At 51.3% G+C, this 19,493-nt stretch overlaps 1 pseudogene; it reads right to left on the reverse strand.

The window, feature by feature from the left end:
* Positions 1 to 250: 250 nt before the first annotated feature.
* LOC144161735 (melatonin receptor type 1B-like) lies at positions 251 to 6,617 on the reverse strand (annotated as a pseudogene).
* Between the last annotated feature and the right edge of the window lie 12,876 nt (positions 6,618 to 19,493).

Raw genomic sequence — 19,493 nt, forward strand, 5'->3', positions numbered from 1 at the left:
TTGGATTTCCGGCGCGTCGTTATCATACGAAAATTCAGGAGTTGCACAAAGGACACCTTGGAAAACACCGAACACGTCATCTGGGCTAGAAGTAGCGCTGGGTCCCAATTGGTCCAGCTTAAGAGTGGTGCGTCCATTCCATGAGTTATCTGCTGTCGATGCCGGGGGCGACGATGTTGTTTCCGGGTGCCGGGGGGCCTCCGCAGTTCGACCAGCGGATGCAGCGGATCCCCGGTTGGGGTGGCTGGCGTCACGTGACGTATGTGGCCGATCGCCCCACACTGAGGCTGGTGGTGCGGGTGCGGCTCAGCCGCATTGCGGCCCCCCTCTGGGGTCTCCGCGCTGCCTCATGCACCCGAGCAGGGCGTCTCGGAAGGAGCCGCGGAAGGAGCGTGACATGAAGCCGTACACGAGAGGATTCACGGAGCTGTTGAGGTATGAAAGCAGGTGGAAGGTGGTGCGCAGGGGCTTGAGGTACGAGCAGTTTAGCGCCAACACCCTCCGAACGCCGTAAGTACGTTCAGCACCAAGATGGGCGCCCAGCAGATGACGAACAGCGACGCCACCAGTATCAGTATTTTGATTAGCTGCGTTGAGATGTAATCAATAAATCAATCTCGCAGATATTACTTTTATCGTAAAGCCAAAGAAACAATTGACTCCAGGAAACCTCCGCCCCATCTCACTGAAATCGTGTGCTGGGAAACAATGAAAATTTAGGGCATAACCGCTTGGTAACACACATAGGATAATGATCCATTGGGAAGGACCATGTTTGGATTTCGACCCCATCTGTCCAAAGAAGATATTTTAATCCAACTTAAGTCGGACATTGTTGATCGCCTCACGTCATGCCACCAGCACTGCATACCTGGCTAGACATCAAGGGTGCTTTCTATAACGCTTCACACTCGACAATGCTTGCAGGAGTCACATCTCTCGGTTGCGGGGAGCGTATGTATGGCTATGTCAGGGCTTTCTTATCAAATTGCACTGCAACAATTGGTCTTGAATATCTTCGGTCGTCCGCTTTCACGATTCAAGCGAAAGGTACTCCGCAAGGCTTGGTCATCTCGCCACTGTTATTCAACATCGCCACGAAGGGACTACCAATCGAAATTCCACCCAATTCCTCACATTAAACACGCATTAAACGTGGATGACCTTTCCTTCTTGGCGCCTACGGGCTTCATTGGAGAGCAGCAAGATGCCTTGCAGCAAGCGGGTACTGTTACTCTTCCCTAACTCCAGGCAATTTGCCCCCTGTGCGCACCTGAAAAATTGGCTTTGCTGAAGCTATACTCCCAGCCTTCTCACAAATCTGCTCGAGGTATACCTGAACCTCAACTGACCATTGCACGGCATGCTGTCCCCAACGTCCCGCACTTGCGGCTGTTGGGTCTTACCGCACCCAAAAATGGCTATGTGCTGCGCACAACTTCCCCGCCACATAAAACCCTGTCCCAACTGATCCACCTTCTGCAATGCATCTGCCAACGCCGTCGATGCCTTACAAGACACCTTACAAATAATGGAAGCTTTGTTTATTAGCCGCATTACCTACGGAATCCCATACGTACGGAACCCCAGTACCTACGGAACCCAAACATCATGATTCGCCAATGGTACAAAACTGCGCTTGCCCCCCTCGCCCCTCCTCCCCCCTGCCACTGCGACCCAAAAACTACTGGCCTTGGGAGTTCTGAACAAGTGGGAATAGCTGCAAGAAGCCCACAATTCAGCTCAACCACGGCACCTACAATTAACTCCCACAGGTCGAAAGGTCAATACAGCATTAGGGGTAACTCCCACAGGTCGAAAGGTCAATACAGCATTAGGGCATTGCCCGGTACCCGTCAGGGAATACAAAAATGCATCCCTCTAGCCCTGCGAGAATGCGTCCGGGTGGCGCCAATCCCTCGCAATATGCGCGCCAACTACCATATCGGCCGGCGGGCTGCTCGTGCTCTAGCCCTTACTGCGTGAAATGAGGTCGACTACACCACCCTGAAAACAGATGCTACTCCTTACCCTGGGCGCGACGGCCGCGTAGCCTGTGTAGTTACGCATACTGGCCGATGCCCTTTCTTTTCACTTGGTTGTGGTGTCAACCACAAGAACCGATATGTCGCATGCGCAACGGGAGTTGTGTACAGCATTCCTTTGCCCTGTGGCCGAACTTATGTTGGACAAACTGGCTGCTGTATCAACGTGCGTTTGAGAGAACACGAATTGTCATTGAAAGGCCCTGTATAATCCCATCTTTCTTCGCATTGTGCTAAGTGCAGCCAATGCAAACCTAATTTTCCTGCCACTAACATTTTATTTAGGTACCGTAATTGAACAACCCGCGAAATCATGGAGGCATTCCACATAGCAGAACGATGTGATAAGTGTGTAAGACAAACAGGCGTGTGTCTCCATCCTAAAGAGATTGATTGCATATCTACGTGTGCCTTTACTGTAACATGTGTATATCTACTTGTGGTATCCCCATGACCTTTGCAAACTTGTTTCGACCATGCGCACTGCCTTTTATTATTTTTATTACTTTATTGTTTGTGTTCAGTATTTATGTTCACCCTTTCTGATATTAAAATTTAGTTGTTAGACCAGCGGCTGTCCTTGTGTTGCACTTCCTTCGTCTTCGTCTGAGTTCACGCTGGTTTTATTCAAGAATATATTTTAATCAAACTGGAAACTTCAAAAGCTTGTAGCTTCACTCGTTATACTTTCTATCGGCACGCTGCGACCACAGTTTCAAAGTTCGTGAATTCCGCTGTCATTCAAATGTTTTTCAGACCTCGTCTTTTCCATATATTATACGTGGTTAGATTGAGTTGCCGAATTGCGTTGTTGAATGTAGAAATAATGCAGCGTTTAGTATTTTTATTCTCCATGTGACCTGAGTTCCGTTTATGCCTGCCAAATTAATTTTTTGTGCACTCTAATTCTTCATGTTTGTGACCCCCTGTCTGTAAAAATGTCTTACGGTGCAGCAGGGTTTCAGAAAAATTGAATTGTGATAAATAGAGCACAGCCACGGAAAGTGAAGAAACAAGACGAGGACGGGCCCTCGCCTCGCCAACAAATCCCTATAAATATAGCTAAAAGTCACTACCGACTAGCCCACGTACCCGCTTTTGAGAATTACAACAACAAGCTCGCTCCAGTTATATAATTGTTTCACGTATGCTAGATTTCTCACTTTCTACATCGTTCTTCTCCGCCAAGTTCCGTTTACAAACGCATTAATAAATTCGCCCGCCTCTTGCGGTCATCCTAAGAACAACGCTTGGAGCGCTCCGGAATCTATATAAAAGAAGGGTAACTTCTGATTCCTATCTCTTGTCCAGCCCGGGTGCCGTGCGTTCTAGCCGGATCGGCCGGTTCTCGCCGCAGTCCCAAGATTTTCATTTTTAATTCCCCTTAATTTGCATGAGGGCGCTCGCTAAAAATACGGCTGGTGCGGTCACCAGCTGTTTCCTAATGCGATGATAATTAAATCTCCAAAATCGAGGCACTGTGTTTTAAATTGTTTGATTAGTTCAGTGGCCCGCTCTCCCTTCTTATCTCTGCTAGCCGTGTTAATTAAATATAAGGTTTGTGCTTGACTAAAATTGTGTGGTCGTTGACCAATGCAGATCTTATATAACATAATTAGAGACGCAATTCTTCCTCCTTTCTTTCTTTTTTTGTCGACTAACAACTCAATTACGCACTTCTCTGATCGGGATGCAATTTCGTTCATTTGGTTCAATTTCAGGCCGAAATAATTTTTACACTGTCGCGTTATTTACAAGGGGTAACAAGAGCTAATCTTGGTGCATACAATTAGTAAAGGAATTTGTTGTCAAATCGAATGCATTAAAATCACACTCAGGTAACATTTAAAAATGCTACGTTAAAATGTTGCGTTACCTTACTATAACGTTTGCGATTATTAGTAATCGAGCAAACCTTTTGTGAGTGTGCATACACCTTCTTCTTGAGCCCGAACATTCTCAGTGCCACTAATGGGACTTAGTTCTCCGGGTTTGCGTGTCGCGTATGTTTCAGGACACGTTGTCAAATGGCATTTGTTCCTCCATCATAGTGACGCTACCGTTTTTCCTTGCGCGTAAGAATTCAGATCCGAAAGGGCTAGCCAGGCCAACAAAATTGAATAAAAAAACACAACATAGTTTATTTTGAATTCACTGTTCTTCTAGTGACTCGTGCAGTAAATCGAGGAGTCTCGGTTTCTAGGAAATTCACCTGCATGAAGATGGTTGGCAGCGCAGTGAGGAAGGCCGCCATCCAGATAAAGATGATCACTATCCGGGCCTGGCTGAAAGTGCACAGGGAATGGACCGAGTGTATGACTGCGTAGTACCTGTGCCCCGAGCAAGAACATTCTTATTGCGATAAAAAGCAACGTTCTCAACAAACACACCCAACAAACCGTCAGCGGAGGTGACGCATTCAATTACACAAAGTAATCTTGAAGTAAAAACTACTTCGCCGACGCAGTACAACCTTTCTCACGGCAATCCGCAGTACATTTTGGCGACACCTTTCATATTACTAGCGGGACAACTTCGACCGTTCTTTTGGCCAGATGTTCACAGCTTCCACTTACACGGTCGTAGCCTCAGTGCCTTCTAACTTGCGAAACGCTGAAAGAAGCAGATTAACGTGTCGACACAGGCAGCGTGTTGTTCGTAATGCAAGTACTGAGAAGTAGGCATTGCATTCACTTTGTTCTAATGTTATTTTAATTTCCAGCGTGAGTTTTCATCATGTTAGCAAGTTACCACGAAAGACGTACGCACGCTGCCCTCTGGGCGTTGTCGACACGTTTGATGGCAGGCGTTCCCGCACAACGGACGGAGCACAACGTCTAGTCGGAAGTGCAGATAGCTGCGAAAAAACTGAGGCCTCCCTCACCTACCGGCTTGGGGATAGAATGCATAAAAAGGGTCGAAGAGATTAAAATTACGACTTGCTGGACATGCCAGATAAGCGGAGAAAAAAGCGAAGCGTCTCCGGAAAGTTATGTGTTTAGAAAAGGAATGACACCGAGAAATTTCGTTTTACGAGTTGCAAGCTCGTGCTCTGTTACAGTCTGTAGACAACGTGGTGGCCGGGATTACAAACCAAGCACCCTTAATTGAGCGTAGCCCACCTCGTAAAACCTGCTAGTGCAAAATTGACCTACTAGTGTAAAGGTGTGTAAAACTGACCTTGTGGTGTAACATTGCTGCAAAATTGACCTACCTGCGTGAAATCATTGTAAATTGACCATTGACCTATTGACCTATCTGGTCTTTTCTATGTCCTTCATCTTCATCAGTCTACTTATGTTCGGTGCAGTCGAATGCCTCTCCCTAATAATTCCAACGTCTCCTATCTTGTGCTGTTCGAATTCGGTGTCCGACTCTGAATTTTTATGTTATCCCCCCATCGCATTCATTGTCTTTCCCTAATTTTACTCCCAACTCTCAGTGGTCAGTCTTTAACGGGATGGTACACATGTACGTTCTGCGCATTATAGCCGTTGTACTTGGTAAGGGTATGTCGGAATATTTATCTTTGTATTTGCTATTATAGCTCACTAAATGTGCTAAAAGAACCAAGTCGCATAGTTGTTGCACACTTTATTGTGTTGCAAAATATATTGATTATTTTTTATGTTTGTGCTGATTTGTGTTTGCACTGTACCCTGCTATAAAGATGAACGTGTCACATTTTGTCTTTCATGTTCGAGGGGGGACAGGGGCAAGTCAAGCTCTTCGTACACTTTATTTTCTTTTCCTTCATCATCTCAAGGACAAAAATAACAAAATTGCTAACTGTTAGAGTTGTTACAGATACTTGGACGGCTGAAGCCGACAATAAGGTGGCTTTATGGGATTATTGCAACACTTGATCCTGTTCCTCAAAACGCCAGTCAGTAAATAGAAGTCTACTTTCTGCCCGTCTGAAGCACAAGGAGTGAGGGAGTGAGTGAACAAACACAATCACGACGAAACCCTCTTAGTCTAGTTCTGTTTTTGTAATAGACGCCCAATTATGACTCTATGTGCGGGTGAGAAGGGTGCATTTAAGTATATATAAGGGAAGTGAGGGAGGAAGAGAGGGAAGAACAATGGATAACAGAGCTGAAATATTAGCTCCCCCAAGAAAAGCACTCACCTTTCGATGCTGAGGAAGGTGAGATTGAGCATGGAGCAGATCATGGACACGTGCACGACGTAGAGGATGAACTTGCAGCCCACCTCGCCCAGCGTCCACGTGTAGGAAAACAGCTGGCCGAACTTGTCGGGCACGCAGAGCAGTCCGATGAGCAGGTCGGCCGAGGCCAGCGAGGCGAGGAACAGGTTGGATATAGAGCGCATGCGCGGAAACCGGGCCACCGTGTACACGATGAGCAGGTTTCCCACCAGGCCCAGCATCAGCGTGGCGCCGTACACAGCCACCGTAAGCACGAGGTCGGCGAGGTCGAAGTGCCACACCGACTCGTCGTAGTCGTAGTCCTCGGGCACGTCACTGTCCTCCCCGCCACCGGCCGCCGACGGGGAATCCACAACGCCCTCCGAGGCCACGATGGACAGGTTGCCCCCGCCCGGAGACATTTGCTAGCGTAGCTACGACTAGCCTCTGGAAGGCTCGTTCAACTCTTTCAGTTCAAGGTCCTGATGAGCACTGTCATGGCGGACAGAGCACCTGTAAAGAAGAGCGACATATGGCTCAAGCGTGTGTCTCCAGCGTTAGAACTGACGTGCTTATTTTGTTTGCACTAGTGTGCTGTAGTATCTATTTTTCTCTGGCCCCACTGTATAACTTGCGTTCACTGGCGAGGCACCCATGCAGGCAACCATGTCAGTGCGCCGTTACTGGTTACGCCAGGCTCTGTGGGATGGCGGTACTTGTCAGTGCTAAGCACATGATTTGTTTTTGACGTTCAAACTCTACCCCACCGAACTCAAAGTAATACCTCGTATCCAACGCGAGTGCTATTAATAACATCTCTGTTGACACCACCGTTGAGAATCGGGTTGAAACGGAGCAGACGACGCCCACCGCTGTTTTTGTTTTTTCGCCGGGTGGACGCAGTGGCACAAGCCGTTCCATGTCCGTGGCGCATCGGACATGTCCATGGCCATTTGAAGTGTTGCCCAATGAAAAAATTGACAGCTAAACTTTTCAACGAATAACACCTATACATCCTTCGGTGGTTTTCACTACCATATTCCGGTAACCTGCAAGCAATTCAGAGCTTTGTGCGCATATTTTGGTTTGAAGAGGGGCGCGTCGACCGAGGGAACTATTTGCAGTTTTGTAGGCACCCCTTCTGACTGCAAGTTATGCTAAAACGGAAACACCGTTACTTCAAGTTGCTCATAAAGCTACCGTCTCACTGTCTTGCTAAGCTCTCAAAGTTGACGGCGATTATCATTGCCGGCCTTTTCTCAACACGCAGTGTTCATACACCCTCAGAGACATACTATAATCTCCGTTGTGGTGCCCGGCGCAGAGAGAGAGAGGAAATGACTTTATTGTGAAATAAATATCCTGCGGAGGTGGGTTCAAGTGCGACGCAGGGCACCCCCACCCCGACTATACTGTCGTCCTCGCGACGATGCCTCGGCCCGGGCTTCCGCGCGGGCGGCGCCACAAAGGTCTCTGGGGGTCACCCCCCGTTCCCCTCGCCTGCGCCTCCCTGCGCTTCTGCCGGCCGAGAGCCGCCTCGAGCCGCTGGATTGTCCTTCGCTGTGTTTCGTACTCGTGAGAGTTGATCGAGTCCGTGGCTTCCTGGGGCAGACTCTCGTCATACCCCCGCGCACTGTGTTCCGCACAACCCCACAGCAAGTGGGCCACCGTCGCATTCGCACACGCACACTCACCACACTTTGCGTCCACGTATACCTCGGGGCACACGTATCGCGCCAACACCGGAGTCAGTACCGAGTCGGTCTGCAATTGTCTATACAGGACGGCTTCGGCTCGGGTGAGCCTCGGGCGCGGCGGCGGCCGCTCCCTCCTGCCGAGCCTGTACCACTGCAGGATTTCTCCACCGTTGAGTAGAGGTTCTTGCTCCGTTGGCTCTTCACCCTCCGTGCGTGAGACGCGGGGTGGCGCCGCGCGACCGGAAAGTTCACGCGCGACGGCGTCCGCAGTCTCGTTGCGGTTCGGGTACGCTCCCGTCGCGGTCCTCGAGTGCGCCGGGAACCACCGGACGTAAGTGACCTGCTCGCACGTGCCCCCCGCACGGGCACCACCAGCTATCTTCGCGGCCTGCGCGGACACCGCGTTCTTCGCATATCCCGATATGGCTGTCCTAGAGTCACTCAAGATCGTGGTACATTCCGGATCCGCCAGCGCCAGCGCGATCGCGACCTCTTCCGCCTGCGCGGCGGTCGAGACCCTCACGCTGCAGGCGCTGCGCGTCTCTCCGGTCCTGGCCGACACCGCTACGGTCACGTACGTGTTCGGGCGGTCCGGGCACCTCGCCGCGTCCACGTAAGTGGCCCCGGCGTCGTCGTTGTAGATCTCGGCCAGCGCCTTGGCCCTGGCCGCCCGCCGTTCTCGGTTGCTGTCGGGGTGTACGTTCCGCGGCAGCGGCAGCACCCGCACTCTTCTCCGCACCTCCTCCGGCAGGCCGTTCTTCTCCTGTAGTCTTCTGCTTTTCAGCTTTTCAGGATATTTCTTCCGGTCCGCGTGGTCTGCAGTCTTTCCAGCTGAGACGCTCGCTGGGACTCCCCGATCTCCTCTAGCGTGTTGTGGACGCCCAGCTCCAGCAGCTTCTGCGTGCTGGCGCTGTTCAGGAGCCCCAGCGCCGCCTTGTACGTCTTGCGGATCGCCGCGTTGATGCGGTCCCTCTCGTTGCGCTTCCACGGGTGAAAGGCGCCCACGTAAGCAACGTGGCTCGTGGCGAAGGACCGCACCAACCGCAACAGGCTCTCCTCCTTCATGCCGCTGTATTTGTTGGCCACCCGCTTGATCAGTTTGGTGGCCATTCCCATCTTTTTGATTACTCTCTCCACCGTGGCTCCGTTGCCGCCGTTCGCCTCCAGCAGCATCCCGAGCACTCGCAGCTTGCTGACTCTGGGGATCTCCGTCCCATCGCACGTGAACAACTTGATCTTACTCGCCTCTTCCTCGGCTCTCTTGCGGTACCTGCCCGGCGGTGGAATCACCAGCAACTCGGACTTTTGCGGGGAGCACTTTAGTCCGGTGCCCGCCAGCTGCTGTTCGATCGCCGCTATCGCCTCCTGCAGCGAACTCTCGATGTGGCCGTCGCTCCCCCCGGGGACCCACAGCGTAATGTCGTCTGCATATATCGTGTGTCGAACCTGCGGGATCTCCGAGAGGCGTTTGGCCACCCCGATCATCACCAGGTTGAACAGCACCGGCGAGATCACCGCTCCCTGGGGGGTACCCACGCTGCCCAGCTCTCTCTCCGGCAGCTCCAGGTCCCCTGCTTGTAGTTCCACCGTCCGGTGCGACAGAAAGTCGCGGATGTAGTCGTGGGACCTCTTGCCCAGACCCAGTTCCGAAACCTGCGCCAATATGGCCGAGTGCCTGACTTTATCGAAAGCACTCTGCAGGTCCAGGCCCAGCACGGCTCTGTTGTCCTGCGACGTTGTCGGACGCTCTAGTATCTCGTGCTGCAGTTGTATCATTGCGTCCTGCGTGCTGAGCCTCTCTCGGAACCCTAGCATCGAGTCCGGGTAGAGGCCCTTCTCCTCCAGATACCGCTGCCATCTGTTGTTCAACACGTGCTCCAGGACTTTCCCGACGCACGACGTGAGGGAAATCGGCCGCATGTTCTCGATACCGGGCGGCTTATCCGGCTTGGGTATCAGTATTGTCTTGGCCGCCTTCCACTGCCTCGGCAGTCTTCCCTCGCGCCAGCATCGGTTGAAATACCCCGTCAGCGCTTCTGTCGGCCCGTCGCCCAGGTTTCGCAGGGCTTTATTGGTGATTCCGTCGGGGCCCGCCGCGGACTTGCAGTTGAGGTTCTGCAGCGCCGCGCGGACCTCCCACTCCTCAATGTCGCGGTCCAGGTCCGGGTTGCTCGGGCCTCTGTAGTCGCCGTGGCTCTCGCTGGGAGTGCTAGGGAGATATTTATCGTTGAGCCGTTTACACGTCTCTTCCTTCCCCAACTTCTTCGTCGCGCAGTGCATGATCTCGGCGAGTCGGTGCTGCTGGTAACTCTTGCTGTTGGTATCGTCCAGCAAGTGCCTCAGTAGTTTCCATGTGCGGCTCTGGTGGAGCTGCCCGTCCGCCTCTCTGCAGATGGCGTGCCACTGCTGGGTGCACAGCTGGCGACTGTATCGCTCTATCTCCCTGCCGATCTCGGCGGCCTTTTTCCTGAGATTCCTGTTGTTTCTGTTCTTACGCCAGCGCCTCTGCAGGGCCTGTCTGGCCTCTATCAGGTGCGCCAGGCGGCTGTCCATTTTCTGTACTTCTTCGTCGGTCTCCAGCTCCGTGGTCGCTCCCTTGATCTTGCGCTTCAGGGCGTCCGACCGGCTCTCGATGTCTGCGATTTCCTCGCCGAGCTCCTCGCTCTCCTCTCGGAAGCGATCCCAGTTCGTGAGCTTGTGTTTGCGCTTGCCCCTTCCGACCTCGTCTGCCGACGCCGGCAGGTCCAGCTCGATTATGAAGTGGTCGCTCCCGAGGTTCTGCCCCGTGCTCTTCCATGCCACCCCGCCTCTGGCCTCCTTCCTCTTGCGGACGAAGGACAGGTCCGGGCTGGTGTCGTGGGTTATCGACGTGCCGATGCGTGTGGGTGCCGCTTCGTCCGAATACAGGATGAAACCGGCCTCCTCCGCCGCCTCGAGCAGGGCCTTCCCCTTAGCCGTCGTGCGGCTGTACCCGAGCTCCTTGTGTGCGGCGTTAAAATCGCCGCACATCGCCACCGTGTCTCTGCCAGCGAGCTTCAGCATCTTATGCATGGCCGTCTTGAACTTCTGCTGCCTGTGGCCCGGGATGCTGTATACGTTGAGAAAGTACACCGACTCCTTTTTCATTTTTCCGATCACTACTTCGGTCGCTCAGTACTCGATGGCGCTGCGCCCGAGGAGGTCGTCGTGCTTGACGAACGTTATCCCCTTCCGGACGAACGTGCACACGCCCTGCGCCTCTCCCTTGCCTCTTTCTCTGGCGCTGGGAGGGCTGGCGTGCGCCCGGTAGCCCGGGAGGGACGGCGCGTTCTCGGCGTGGGTTTCCTGGACGAGGATCACGTCCGGGGGTCTCTCCAAACTCTTGATGTACTGCTGCAACACCGCCCGCCGACACTGGAACCCGTTCGCGTTCCAGTGCCACACTCTCAGGCTCGCTTTCGTTCGTGATTTACTGGCCATGGTTCGGTGTTGGTTGGTTCGCTTGTACGTACTGCCCCGGTGTGACCTCGTCTCCATCCAGCATCCTGTGAAGGTACTCCTGTATCTTATCGAGTCTCGCATTCACGTTCGCCTCGAAAGCGTCCATCCGCTTTTCCAGCCTGCTGATGCGTCCGGCGCACCTCCTTAGGCGTAGCTCCCAGCTCACGAGCCTCTGCTTCTGCGCCCCTTGTATTCCTTCTTCCCCGCAAGGCGGGTCCTGATCTTCGTCCATCTCGGTTTCCGTTTCGACCGCGTCGCTCTGACCTTCGCGCTTCTGCAGCGCCTTCATCTTCGTCGGAGGCTCCGCCTCTTCTTCCTTTTGCGCCAGCCTCGCCGGCTGCTCCAGCCGACGTTCCTCGGATCTTGTCATCGCTCCGCCACGTGGCTCCTGTTCTCTTGCAGAACTTTCTAGTAACTTTATCGCCCGCTCGAGCTTTTGGCTGAGGCTCGCGTTTTCCGCTTTCAGCGCGGCTACCTGCTCTTGCAGTCTGTCGACTCTTTCGTCACGAGGTTGCAACATCTCTCTCCGCTGCCGCGGTGACCTCGCATGCCTCCTTCCTTTCGGTGCGCCGGCGATCTCCGCCCACATCACGTGCTCGCGCGACTGTGACGTGGCTCTCGACGGCCTATCGCCGCTCTTCCCGCGCGTTTTCCCGGCCGCCGATTGGCTACTGTCGCGGGCGCCTCGGCTTGCCGACCTGTTGCCGGGTCGTTGCTCCCGCTTCTTGCTGCCGCTGCGACCTCGCTGCTGCAGGAGCGGCGGGAATTCCCTTTCGCTTCTAGAAATTTCTTTCCTTGCTGACGAGGCATCTTTCGTCTGCTGGCGGCTCCACTGCCGCCGCCGCACCAAGTATGGCGTCTTGAAGCGGTTGCTGCAGCTTGCCGCCCCTGTCGGGTGAGCACCCCCGCACAATTTTCAGCGCGGTTTGCACGTTTCTGCGTGGTTATCGCTCGGATTTTGCTTTCCGCACGCGAAACACACGTTCTTTTCGGGCTGCGGGCACACGTCCTGTCTGTGCCCCACTCCGCCGCAGCACTTGCAAACTTCGCGGTGTTGCCTATACAGACTGCACCTAACGAGCACGGATCCGTATTTCACCGTCGTCGGCACTTTCTCGCCCTGAAAGAGCAGGACGATTGCCGACGACTTTCCGATCCTTCGGGCGTCTATCGCCGTTGGATTGTAATCGTTCACGATGTTCTCTATTATTTCTTCCTGCGTGTCCTCCGTGGAGATGTTGCGAATCACGCCTTTTACCGTGCCGTTCGGCGCCGCCTGATAGGCATACACTTCGTACTCGCGGCTGCCGATCGTTAGAGCCTCGATTCTCGCGTATTTCGAGATTCTCTCCTCTGCGGGAGTGCTCACGATTATGATGTTTTGGGCCACGTTGAGGCACACCGTGTCTTGCATGGCCGTCTCTCTTGCGATGCCCGTAGCCACCATAATTGCGGTCGCCAACTCGGTCGGTCTGACCTTCCCTACCTGCAGTCCCCCTCTTGGTCTGATGATAATTTTGTGCTCTTCGCGGGGGATGCTGTTGGGCATTCTCGCCGCTCTCGACATGCTTGCATTCACCTTCTTCACGAATTTCTCCTTCGATTGTAGAGACGTGTTCGCCTTTGCGGCGGGCTTACCGGTCGACGGTGGAGATCGCGGAGCCTCCGCTCGTCGCTGCTGTGGCTTCCTCCGCTGGGTCGTCCACCCCGCGTGGTCGCCCGGTGAGAGCTCCTCGCCCGGCACCACCACGGCCGTCCGACCTCCGCTGCGGTCCAATTGTACTTGCATTTCCTCGTCCCGCTCTCCGCAGGCCTCCATGGTAGCTTCCTCGCTGAATCCCGTCGATGCGGGCTCCCCTCCGGTCGACATCGGCTCGAGCGCCGTCGCCGACGGCCCGGCCTGGCCGTACTCGTACTAGGCCTAAGTTAGGCTTAGCTGAGCGGCCACGCCGCAAACATGAAAAGGGCCGTAAAATTCGGAAATTCGCAAGAACTCACCGAATTTTTGTTATTGCCAGGTCCGCTGAGCGAAGCCTAACACACTGGTGAAAAATGGGCACTGTGGGACCAATTAGTCCGCAATTATGGCTCATTAACTGCGGAGCCGATGTAACACACATCCGCTCGCTCCGGCTGCTCGCAGCGCCCCGACCTGCCCGGCGCAGTCCGATGTTATCCTAGGCTATCCTTTATTTGGAACATAGCCGACTTATCACCCGTGGCTTTGAAATAGCTCAGGGTTTTATCACTGCACAAACCATGCAACAAAACAAAATACCTATACCCTCAGCGAACGCATCTCATTCACTCGCCTTGTCCCTGCATCCATCCGGCGTTGTCGGCGTTGTCGGCGTCCACTCCTCCCCCATTCTCCTCGCCGCGCCAGCTGCGCTCTCCGCCGCTCACCCCCTCTCCTCTCCGATAGCGAACACTCTCTCGCGAGGGGCATTGAATTGGATTGGAATCGATTGGATTGGCTTGGCTTGGCTTGGCTTGGATTGGATTGGATTGATTTGGATTTGGATTGGATCGGATTAAAGTAGATTGGGTTGGATTGTGTTGCGTCACAGCCGTGGCAGACGCACTGGCGCCGGCGCGTCCCCTCACAGTTATGCGCGCTATAAAACGCGGTGCCTGCGCCGCTCCGCTCCATCGTTCCAACGCCGTTCCTCCGCTGCCCAACGCTTCAACGTGAACCCCCTATGCATCGCATCTACACAGGGGTCCCCGCAAGGGGAGGTCGAAGCTTTTTTATACCGTTCATTTATTGGTTACACCACACTACCGTATTTTTTCAACAACGGGAGAAGATATGCTGTTTTACCGACGCAGGAACAGCATCACAATTTATGCCGTCGGACACAGAAAGAGTAAGCTATGCCTAATTCTTTAAAGGAGCCATGAAGAGAAAACACAAGTTTGGTTCATTCAAAAGATTGTCTCGTTAGAATCATACTGACACCACTTTTAACGTATACTTCGCTCAAATAAGCTACATAATTAGGAAAAACGGGAATGGTCATGCGACCCACCAGCTCATTTCCCGCAACAGAACCTGTGATGTCACATGGGCTAAGCTCTGCGATTGGCGGAGGCTGGCAGAAGCAGACGCAAATTAGGTAGAGCTTACAAACTAGACGAACGAGCAATTTGCGCTTAAATTTAGGGCACATTCTTTACAAAGCAATAAGAATGATGGGACAAACAGTGGAAGTTACGAAAGCACATGTAAACATAGAAGTACTGATACGTTCTGCTGTTCGTACTGCGCACAACATGCTTTGGTTTAGCTGCACAGCACTACTGGGCTTGGGGGTTGTCTCAGACGACACTGGCCGATTGACGCAAGCAACGGTGTCTTACGTGACCCAATTTGTCGAGCGAGCACTGTTTCAGGGAACGAATATTTTCTCCCAGAACAAAAACAAGCCAGGTTTAAATGCGGGCAAAAACAAACCAAACGCTTGCCACGGTATGGTGGCGCCATCTAGGTTACGGAACGTAAAGAAACGCGGGAACAAACCTACACCGCTGTACAGGGTGGAGACAACCTTTGAACGGTCCCGTGCCGCCGCAATTGGGCCAACGGGCTCAACGCGTTATTCTTTTCGTTTCCCACGAGACCTAGCAACGCGAAACAGACAATATGATTCAAACTTCTTCAGTAAACCGCGTTGCGGCGATAATTTTAGCGCGGTTTTGACACAATGACTTGCTTCGGCGGCGAGCGAGCAACCGAACATGGCGGCGCCAGCGTTACGTGTCTCTACCCTGTACGGGGGATGCGTGAATGAAGGTACTCTAGGCTGCAGAGCGGTCGGTTCCCGTGATGTCACTTGGGGCCACGAAAACGCACGATTGAGCGGGAAAATCAAAATTTTAACCTAAATTGTTTAATTTCTCAGTGAATAAAGCACCGTTTGTATCCGGACAAGCGCTGGGGGCACTATAAAACACGAAATCTTTCGAATAAAACCAACTTGCATTTTCTCTTCATGGCTCCTTTAACACAATTTCAGAACAATAAAGAAAGTGAAAAAAAAAGCCTGTAGAAACAGGCATGAAGAGATTTAAAATCACCCATCACACATTGAAATGACCGAAGGCTGATGACGCATTTTTTTGCAAATAATTGAGTGAAGACACGACACACACTAAAGCGTATAAAATCTAACAAGAAAACTGTAATTGCCCTCGGCATCTCAGCAGAATTCTGAAAATCGTCTGTTCTTTTCGAAAATTTACTGCGAGGCATTTGTGGAGAAAAAAGTAGAAAACAGAACATTGAACTTTCTTGGATCCCTGGTATGGCGTTACGATATACAAACCCAATAATTGGAACGTAAGACAAAAAATGTTACTAGAGAAGCACGAAATACAACCACACCAACGAACCGTCAGCATTATTATCGTGAAAGCGCTCCGAAGGCAGAGCAACAAATGTATTTTCAGGGATCTTTGCTGCTTGTTTCAGCCCATTACCGATACCAAAGAAATTATTAGCTTTGTCGAAGAGTCACTTTCGCTGTCTGTCATTTGAGCGCAAACGACCGGTTTGTCTGACGCGTTGTACATTCGAGCGCAAGAGCTCGACGTCAAGTTGAAAGCACCCTGTTGAAAGCACTTCTTTTCCATAGTTCTTGGAAATTCAGTGTTTTGCTCCCTTTGGCTTCTCTGTCAATGTCGGCTCATTCAGCTAGACGTGTCTGCGAAACCGTGGAAGAAAGCGCCCGACTTACTGAGTGCTTTTTTTCTGTCAAAATGTTTTGCGTTGGGAAATACAAAGAGACTACGACTCTCTGATATGCCAAATGTATGTTTCCTGAAAAATAAATGCAAACGATCAGCGGAAATAAAACGCAATGCACGTAACAGCGGAGACAATTGGCGGATAAGGGGACTACCAGCATATGCCAAGATGTCAGCGCTACAAAACATGTCTGAAGACCTCTTTCTTGCTTTAAACACTCACGATCGTTCTTTAGCAGAATCTGTAGAAAACCTTCAGAACATGATGTTTTCTTTTCGAATCCGTCTTTCGAGCTAAAAAAACGCGTCGTCATCAGTCTAAGCTTATTGGAAGTGTCGTGAGACGTCCCGTGTGTCTACTCAGTGTCCAGAACGTCGACGCCAGCGCAGGTATATCATGCATACTTGTTCAATTCGAACGGAACGTTTCCGTATTTGAAAAGAAACGCGTTCAGATTGTGTTTTGCAACTGTTGTGGAACAAATAGTTCACATTTGAACATCTGGTGTAAACATAACATGGAGACCTTTAGGCGCGTGTGTCACCCCGAAGAGAGGCGATAACCCACAGCACTGTCTCGGTTACGTGCATACAGGCTAGTACACGTTAAGCGGTGCTGGCGCTCTCTGCTTTTATGTTTGTCGTTGGGGGGCGCAGCAGCAGAAGGTATATTTTCATAAATTAAATGCTTGTCGTTCTTAATTTTTTTCCCTTGAATATAGGTGTATATAGGTTTTTTGTTACTATATTCCGCTGCTGTAAGGAATCATGTATATATATATATATATATATGTGTGCTTGTGTGCTGTACAGAGCAAGTAGTTACTGAGTGCTTATGCGATCTTTCAGCCACTGCTGTCCCAATTTACTTAATCTAACCTTGCGGTTCCTTAGGGAAACTATTGTACCTTTTGTATTCTCCAATGCCTGGAGTATCCATCTCCTGTTTGGGTTTGAGCTAAACTCTTTAATAAACAGTTATTTCTCTCTCTCTCTCTCTACCCTCCACCCATTGTAGCCGCCATTACGTTTCCTGTTCGAATACCCTTGTCCAGATAAGTTAGATAACTAGTATTCATGCCTAAACAAAAAGAGGTTGAAAAGAAAAAGAAACAAAACAAAGAAAACAGTTACCTCTAGAAAAAATGAAGGTTTCTAGGAGCTTCTCACTGTAACGCTATCTGAAAACACGTAGCCGTCGCCGTTCGTAGCTCTTCGCCGGCGGACAGAAAAAAATTGGCCGCGTATGTGCTCCTTTCGTTTCAAATGTCGACGCAAGACGATAGTCGGCTTTCGCCCCTGGCAAGTAAATGCATCTTTTCTCTTTCCCGCTCACCTCTCATGCTGTTCTTCTCCGGTCTCGTTCCTCCCAAATTAACACGCTAGAGGTTTGCTCACGTCAATTTAAATATACCGCGTTCCACTGCGCCTCTCAGGTGCCTCGATGTCAGCGCTGCCCTACGGTGGAGATGCGCGTGAGTCGAGGCACCCTACTACAACGTTTGTAAACCACGTTGCCCTACTCTTCGAGCGTTCTAACCGCAACGCGGAACCTATCTAGTGGAACCTTTCGTTTCTGTTGCCGTTTGATTTCTTTTTTATTACGACAGCTAGCACAAGCAACAGCAGGCGACGGTTTTCTGCAGTTGATGTAATTTATTCGCTATCGCAAAAAGCAATCATCTGTAAAGTTTTTAATAAAGTAACACTGCAAATATCCCCCATGTATTGATTTTCTGCCTTATATTTACGTAATGCCTTGTTCTTGTTCAACAATGTTGACAAGTATGAACAGTATCACCGGACTTAGACGCTTAGATATGGCAGTGAGTATATAAGACTATTCGCAGCATCAATTTCACATTAGCCGGATGGCTGATTCGAGTGACAGACAGACAGACAAAATTTTCCCGTTCAAGTAGCCCAAGAAAGACTACCGTCTTTAAAAACAACCTGAGGTGAAAGGGACCCAGGGCGACATCTACACAACGAACAAAATAAAAATAAAACATACATTCCTTCATGACAAGTTAATTTGTACCGGTTTTCTTTATTTGTTAATATTGTGCGCACATCATCCCACAACTGAGGCCACTACCGTAGGAGCGAAAAAAATACTACATTGGAACGTAGGGGATTCTTGTGATGCCCAATAGCGACTGCATTTTTTTACCGCTGAGATACGCCGCTGAGCTGTGTCGCTGGGTTTAGTGTTGCGGCACGGTGAATAGGCCTTGTTTCGTCGAAGAAGGTTGCTTTGCACGTTTGGCGGTGTTGAGGTTGTCTCGTACTGCGTTGGTAATAGGCTAGCGTGACGGAGTCACGGCCTCCCTCGCCATCTCATCTTTTCCATGAGCCTGTGCGCCAGCCCAGGCGTTGCCTAGTAACGCGAGCTTTGCGCGGGCGTGTGTGTGCGCGTGTGTGCTTGTGTGTGTTTTGATGCGATAGCCATAGCAGCTCACCGAGCGAAAAGAAGGGTGTGGGCGTCGAAATTTGTGAAAAGGTTCCTGAGAAACGTACCATATCACGAGAAGTTCGAGTGCGATCTTAAACTCGCCAGTAGAGGTAGGTGGCCGATCGTGCCAGTACACCACAGATTTAAGCTTAAGTTAGGAAGCAGAAAAATGAAGCCACACGGCCGATTTACCATCGCCGCCAACTCTCCCATAACACGGCACATGAATGAGAAGTGGCGCAGTGCGTATGAGACAGATCGAAGCCATTCGAAAGTGTTCAGTGATATTGCGAAACAAAACGTCAATATAGGCAAGATTACGAATGTCTTCGACAGCGAGAGGGGAAAGCAAAGGTTAGCGTATTTTCAATGAGACACTCATACATTTGCAATCACATAGGAGTGCTTGGGTGTCCTCAGGCCTATTTCTGCAGTGCGGGCTACGGAACCCATCGACCCCGATGCGATAGGCGCGCCGCGCTCTTTCTTGTGTCGTTTTTTTTCCCGAAGCACCGTCTATGAAAAGGTATCGCAGCCACTAGGGAAAATGGTCGCTTGTCTGCTGACTTCCCGGCAAATGTCGTTGAAAGACGATAGTCGTCTGTTTCCCCCTGCCACGTAAATTTCTCACTTTTATTCCCCGCCCACCTCTCATATTTTCCCCATCTTTTCTGATCCTCCCACGACAAAAAAGCAGGAGGTTTGCTAAAGTCAATTCAATTTTCCCGCGTTCCGCTGCTCGCGAACATCTAGTGGAACCTTTTGCTACTGTTGAACTTGAAACACTGCCAGGAGGTTCGGAATTGCGCGAGCTTTTTTTTTGTATTTTTGGGGCAAAATGTTGCTGTCAGTACGTATTTTCTTGCTATCACCAATACCCAGCACGCATTTATTTTGCATTAAAAGAACACTGAGAG

The sequence above is a fragment of the Haemaphysalis longicornis genome, unplaced genomic scaffold (assembly GCF_048455015.1).
Source record: "Haemaphysalis longicornis isolate Haplotype H1 unplaced genomic scaffold, Haemaphysalis longicornis Haplotype H1 scaffold_12, whole genome shotgun sequence".
NCBI lineage: Eukaryota > Metazoa > Arthropoda > Arachnida > Ixodida > Ixodidae > Haemaphysalis > Haemaphysalis longicornis.